This window comes from Scatophagus argus, chromosome 2 (genome assembly GCF_020382885.2).
Source record: "Scatophagus argus isolate fScaArg1 chromosome 2, fScaArg1.pri, whole genome shotgun sequence".
NCBI classification, from domain to species: Eukaryota; Metazoa; Chordata; class Actinopteri; family Scatophagidae; genus Scatophagus; species Scatophagus argus.
The window spans coordinates 24,331,541-24,338,674 of record NC_058494.1 but is presented as its reverse complement, the minus strand read 5'-3'; the positions used below and the strand labels follow the sequence as shown (position 1 = coordinate 24,338,674).

At 43.5% G+C, this 7,134-nt stretch overlaps 1 long non-coding RNA gene across 2 annotated transcripts; it reads left to right on the top strand.

Annotated features, from left to right (window-relative positions):
- LOC124050404 lies at nt 1–6,512 on the top strand. Of its 2 annotated transcripts, none has more exons than XR_006841612.1 (3): nt 1–436; nt 522–1,134; nt 2,660–6,512. It is a non-coding gene; the product is annotated as an uncharacterized LOC124050404 (long non-coding RNA). The 2 variants fall into 2 exon arrangements; XR_006841611.1 differs by lacking the exon at nt 2,660–6,512 and adding an exon at nt 1,388–1,819 and having other exon boundaries at nt 2–436.
- Nucleotides 6,513–7,134: the final 622 nt, after the last annotated feature.

Here is a 7,134-nt window from a genome sequence, read left to right as displayed (position 1 = left end):
GTCACTGTGAGGAATAAACAAGCGGAGGAATGTAATCTTTATTTTGACCAGATGTCAGCTGACTTCCTCAGTCTCTGTGAGTTCTTTGCAGCAGTTAATTTGAAAGCGCTGCGTTTCCTGCATGTCTCGTGTGTTGGTTTGACTGTTTATCCGCAGTGCTTGTAGGAGAATTACTTTACAGCAGGTTGATACTTCCAGCTGAGAGTGAAAAGTGTGGACAGCCATTTGGACCACACAGCCATTTGGCCCACACAGCCATGTTTTCCACAGCCTGTATTAACATCGTGATGGCGGTAGCTATGTCTTCGTTTATAGCGGTGTCTGCTGTGTTGTGTGTGGTCCCTCCTGAGGATCGTTTGGTGCTGTGCGCCCTCTGCCCTCGCCGTCGGACGTGCCTGCATAGTGCGCAGGGTGTGCGTGAGTCTTCTTCACCCGGGTAAGCTTCCCCTCTTGTTCTGTCGTTCACTTTGTCCGCTGGGTGGTAGCTTGAGTCAGTGACCCCGTTCTCTGTCCTGCTGCAGCACTGAGGCCATAGTTAGCGCCTTTCCTTCTCCTCTGGCGCTCCGCGGGGGTTGCATGCTCCGCCAGTGACATGGTCCACCAGCTGAGCGTTCTGTAAGACAGCGACTCGCCGTCTCCAGCCCCGGTGCAGTCGCTCCGTCTCTTCTCCGTTTCTGAGGACTGGTAGTGTTGGAAGCAGTTCCTACCGATGCCGTGATGTGATGCAGTTTCGGGTCCCTCACTCCACTACCACTCCCGTACCACTCTGATTGATTTTGTTTTTTTTATTTAGTTCATCGTTCTTCCCTTATGTTGAATTTGTTGATTGTAAATTGTTTCTGTGGTTGTTTATTTAGTTGGGGGTTAAGCTTGTGTTATTCTCAGTTTGTTCTTTTTTTTGTTTGTTTGTTTGTATATTTGTTTATTTTGTTCTAATTAATGATTTAGTTGGCCAGTGGGGTTCTTCTTATTTTGTGGTTTGGTGTGGGTGTGAGTGTATTGTATTTTTCTGTCCGCCTGAGTGTCCCCTCTTTTTCATATGCAGTGTTATAATTTGGTTTGTTTCTTTTTCAGGGCAGGAGTGGAGCGGCAGACATCCCTTGTGGTGGTTTTCCCTTCACTCCTTATCTTCAGGTGTGGCACGTGGTGATTTGGTTTGTAGTGTTTTTTTTTTTTTTTTTTTTTGGTTTGGTCCCCCTTTCCCCTTGCCTTCATCTGTCTGCAAAATCGGCGCTTGTTTTGCTTGTATTTTGTTGCCGCATTCAGCTTTGGTTATTATTTTGACACTCAGGCTACGAAGGGTACAGTTTTGTATGATTTTAAACATTGTTATTACCAAGTAAAAATTGTTTTTTTTTATTTGGATGTCTGTCGTATGTCCTTCCAGTGTGACAAACCTGTGGGGTCTTATTGTAATAGGCGTACTGACTGAAGTTTACTTCCTGGGGTGCAATTCCCCAGGTGGTGTTGTCGAGCAACTTTCCTCCTGCCTCTGCCTTTGGCCACACTGGCTATAGAGGGTTCAGCCTCCAAACAAACCACCAGCCACTTAACACAAACTTAAAGTGTAAAGGAAGGAGGTCACCCACCTGGAGAGCTGGTGCCAGGAGAATAACCTCCTGCTGAACGTCAGCAAAACTAAGGAGCTGATTGTGGACTACAGGAAGAAGCAGCAGAAGGTCATCCCTCCACTTTGCATCGCTGGGTCTGAGGTGGAGAGGTTGGACAGTTTTAAATACCTCGGTGTGACCATCACACAGGACCTGTCCTGGTCACTGAAGGTTAACAGGACTGTTAAGAAGGCCAGGCAGCGTCTGTTCCACCTCAGATGCCTCAGAGACTTCAGGCTCCCCCTCAAGGTGCTCAGGAACTTCTACACCTGCACCACTGAGAGCATCATGAGTGGGAGCATCACCACATGGATGGGCAGCTGCACAAAGCAGGACCTCTCGGCCCTTAGGAGGGTAGTCCGCTCAGCTGAACGGACAATCGGAACAACTTTACCCGACCTGCTGGACATTTACACCAAACGATGCAGGTCGAGAGCCGAGAAGATCCTCAGGCAGCCCCATCACCGCGGACCCTCACTCCTCTCACTGTTGCCATCAGGCCGTCGGTTCCGCTGCCTGAGAACCAACACTGAGAGGATGAGGAAAAGCTTCTTCCCCCAGGCCATCAGTCTGCTCAACAGTGAGCGTTAATCTGGACAATCCTACTCCCTCCTGCACTACATGTAAATACTGTACATGTAAATACTGCACATTTTTAATTTTATTATTTTTATGAGCTTTCTATTTTACAATAGTTAAATTTTTACTTACCTATTTTTTGGTAGCAGGGACAAAAATAATTCCACTGCACATTGTACCGTGTATGATTGTGTGTGTGTGTGTGTGTGACAAAAAAACTATCTTGTAAATGTTGTCAGTGAGTCATCTTAATCACATACAGACTCTTCCCCTTCTCTGCAAGCCTCTACAAGACGATACTGCTATGACAACCACGCCAGTCGCATGATCTGCCATCTGGGCCTCAAATGAGTTTCAGCTGTGTGCGTCCAGGACAGGAAGGCTCTACAGTGGCTGGGCTAACTGCCCAGAACTTGACTCATGCCTCTTCACTGATCTTTAATGTTTGGCTCATTCTGTGTCGTCTGCAGAGCTCAACGTGTATTGAAATACAACCCGATTGAAGCCTGGGAAAAAGTGCTGAAGTATTCCCAGAGCAGCTTCCTTCCTCAGGCTGTGTGACTACTCAACTCATCCTCCACCCTTCAGCTCTGAAAAGTTGTGTGTGGTTATTCATTTATCAGTCGATAGATGCTATGCTGGATGTGCAGCGTGGTGAACTGTAATTTCAGCATTGTTATACAGTGACTCAGGAAGTTGTTTTTGTGCAACTGTTGCTGTCATTGCTATCACAGGGTTGCACAAGTGTGCTGTTATTAATGCTGTAATAATGTCTTGTCTGTCAGATTTATTAAGGAAGTGACACTCACTCACACGGTTTTACTCATCGGTCATGAATACATCAACAGCCGAACTGTGTGCATAACCGAGCACGTACAGGTTTGACAGTTTTAATCTCCCTGATCTAACATTTTAAATGTCACCTGTGAGAGACTAGAATATTAAATCACATAATGTTGTAATGAAGCCCAATTCCCAGTGTATACATGGCATTCAGATTGTATCTGATCCTTCCTGTTAGTCATTTTTGCAAGTTTCTAGTAGTGAATTAAGCAAAAGGACGACACAGACCATGACCATGCAAATAAGTCAAAGCTTGTCAGATGGGGGACTTTTAATAACTCAGTGAGTGTCTTTTCTTCACAGATGCTCAGGCTTTTAGTTAAGGTCTATTAATTTAAGGTTAATTTCTCCCTGTGGTTTTGTGTGGTTGAAGGTGTGTCTCTGTACTGCATTTGATGTTCATTTACAAACTTTTCATGCTTTGCTGTGGGTGATTTATGGTATTTAATTGAGTTGTGGATTTCCTCCTGTGAAACTGTGCTACCAACACACATAGTGCACGAGTGGCATGTGAGTGGGTGGATACAGACATTCACTGCCTGTGGTTTACCATCAATGAGATTCATTTGCATCTCTCTCTTTCGCATCATACTATTTCTTGAAACTGCCTTTTCTCCAAATTACTGTCACTGTGTTTTCATCTATCAGCGCTGTGTCCGTTGTTGACTGTTTTCACCACCTCTGGTGAACTTTTTCCAGTAACGTTGCATCGAAAGAGCAACAAGACCCAAGCAGCAACAGAGTGGATAGTCGTGTTGGATATTATGAAAAAGGTTAATGGAAAAAAAGGTTAATTTTTAAAGGAATTGTCCACCCAAAATTGAAAATTCAGTAAACGTCTGACTCCTGTTGTGATAAAAATCGGGATTAAGCTTCTTAATCCACAATGTACATCTGGAGCTTTACAGCAAAAGCTCCTTTCAGCAACACTAAAAATGATGGAAGAAGCTGGCAACTTGCTTTAAAATGTAAAATAAATAACCAAAAGTTTTTTAAAAAATAGATCCATACTGTTTGTCTGGTAGAATCTAAGACTCCAGAAGTCCTGAGATACCAAACTGATTCAAGCACCTTATTTACACTGCATGTACCCTTTTGAGCTTGCTTACCCATTTCAGATGGGAGACGCTAATGCTTTTAGATTAGTGTGGCAGTGGCTACTTAGTGACTACATTTACACCCTTTATGACGTCCTCAGTAACAAGCTTCTTCTTCAGAAATGCTGAGTCACACCTTGGCAGCAGAATTCCTCTGAGAGCTTTGTTTTGTTTCAGGAAGCTGTGGTATTTTCATACACAGATTACTGTGTACGCAAAGTGGGCACATGCCCAGGGCCTCAGAGCCACCAGAGGCCTTTAGCCTTACGATTCACTTCTGTTTTTATGAATGAAGTATTAGGCTTTTAAAAGATTGGAGTAAATGGGATTTTGAATGTGCAGCATCATCATGAAATATTGAAACACGTAATGCTGTAATGACGTGAGCTGTACGTTAAGTGTGAAAGATGCCACTTTGTCCCAATAAACACGTTGTCTTTTCACATCATCACCTGAACATGCCTGCATTGTGGGTGGTTTGATGGAAAATAAAGTGTGTGTTTTGGCTTCTGAAGATATATGTACATGGCAGGCATACTGCTGTGCTGCCAAACTCCGTGTACTTATGGAGGGCACACACAATGCACCTGTACTACTTTTGTGTGTGTGTACAGAGGTGGGGGTAGATGATAATCTGTGACAATGTCCATGGGTGTGTGTGAATGTCTGCATGTTGGGAGACACACACACATACAGTATCAGGTTTATTGTGTCAGGATTTCCTATGAGGGGAAACAATCACTCACTGCCAGGCAGCAGTGTGCAGGCAGCAGTGTGCTCTATTGCAATATGATCGCCAACCCTTGAGATAAAGATCTTGTATTTAGGCTTCCTATTACACTTGATAAATTGAGACATTTAAGCATTTAAGTGACCCCTGATTAATCGATATGCTTTGTCTTCATTCCCATACGCTGCAGCACAGTACACATAACCAAGCACAGCTAATAAAGTCCGAGAGTCTAAGAGACACCAGTTTCCTCAGTTTTTTACTTAGCTTACTTCTCTGGAATTTGGGATAAAAGTCAGTAAAATGTCTTTTGTTTTAAGCACACTCAACAGTTGGGATATTCATCACAATAACTATTTCACTTGGTGGTGACTGAGATGTGTCTTACAGCTGAAACAAATTACGGCCTTTAAGTTTAAAGTGCGTATATATTTATAGTTTTAGCTATGTTACGGGCTCGCTGGTGTTTATTTACGGTCTCCTTATCAGTCTGCTGAATTTGTATCTGATGAGATAGCTTTTGTAGAGCGGCTGAGAATGAAGAATCAGCCATCAGTCTAACACAGCACAAGCTTTGCATTAAGGCCATGTTGTATTTCAGGAAGTCTGCACTACATGAAAAATGTTTTTGTTCTTTTCATTTTGTGATTTTGAAAAAGTCTGAATGTATGAAAGCCTGAACGACTGGGAGGGTAAACGCTGTTGTGCTCATGTTCTGTGGCTGCTGCGAGGCAAACAGCTGCAGGACGTTTATAGTGAACTTTAGTGTACTTGAAGGACGCCGCTGTCCTCGCTTTCGTACACGATTAGCACACGAGAATTTAGAGAATTTCCCTTTTCCTGCGTACTGCATCCGTCCACTCCCTCAAGTTACTGTTTCACATTGTGAGGTTAAGCTGTGGTTTAACAATCAGATGAGTGTGATTCATCTCCTTAATCTCCTGCTTTGTCAAAGTGACAGTCCTATAAATAGCTGATACTGTGTTTACACACTTCGTAGCGCACTTCAGGCCTTTGAGAGGTTTGCATATTGAGGGAAATGGACCTTGAATTACCTCCTTGCACTTGTGTGCCACTCAAGTTACAGTTTACATGCGTATCTGCCCAGACTGTAGTGACTAATGGAGAGCTTCATCACGTGGTTCAACAACAATCACCTGAAGCTCAATATCATCTAAACCAGTGAGTTTATGTGGACTGCAGTGATTCAAGTGCGGCTGTTGCTGCAAAGAGGCTCCAAAATCTTAAATTATGACACTTCAAACACAGCACATAAGGTCCGTACAGTCAGCATGGATTCAAGTCAGACACACAAGATTAGTGTCATCAGTTCATATGTTCATTCATCATCAGGTCTGACAAACAACCTTTCACGCTCTCATTCACACCTGAAGGCATTTTTGAGTCTGAATGCTGGAACGCCCAAAGGCAAAACCCACCACCAGTAATTCCTGACCAAAAGTGAAACATGGTCACAATCTGAGCTTCTGTTCCTGAGTTATGAATTATGTGGTTTGCTGTGGTTTCATTTCCTCCTCTAAAACCCCGTTTTGCAAACCTACGGCACAAAAAAGCCTGCTGATGTGCCCTTGAGGAGGGCACTTGACCCCCAATTTGCTCCCCGGGAGCTGGATGCTGCCCACTGCTCCTGTGTGTGTTTCACTGCATGTAATTTGCTGGGTGTTGCATGTGTGTGTTCGACTAAGGATGGGTCAAATGCAGAAGACGAATTCAGTGTGTGTATGTAAAAAAAATATACAGTGTCAATAAAGCTGATTCTTCTTCTTCTTCTTCTAAAGAATTGTCTTATTCTGCATTCCAGTTGTTTGTCAAAGTTCATTTAATTGTCTAATTGTGTGTAAGAACCTGAGTGTGTTTGTGATTTGTATGTCTGGTCTTCACATCATTCATGCATCCTTCTCTGTTCACAATATTAATATGACTCTATGGGGATTTTGTCTCAACACATTTGCTGCCTGTTTGTGAGGCCTGCATGCCGTAAAACCAGTTCTTAATCCTACACCCACCGCACCCCACCCACCCACCCCACACCACAAACATGCACATGACTTTGACTGAGTGCTGTATGACATGACTGTAAATCACCAGCTTCCCGGGTTTTTGGATCTCACCCAAGCAAGCAGATAAACTGTAATAGAACCAAAGAATTAGACGTAATAAAGGCGCCTTGAGGTCGATTTAAAGTTGATCATGAGCTCTTTAAAATGTGCCCTTGTGTCCACATGTGGTCCTTTTTGTGTTTCCTTACTTGTTT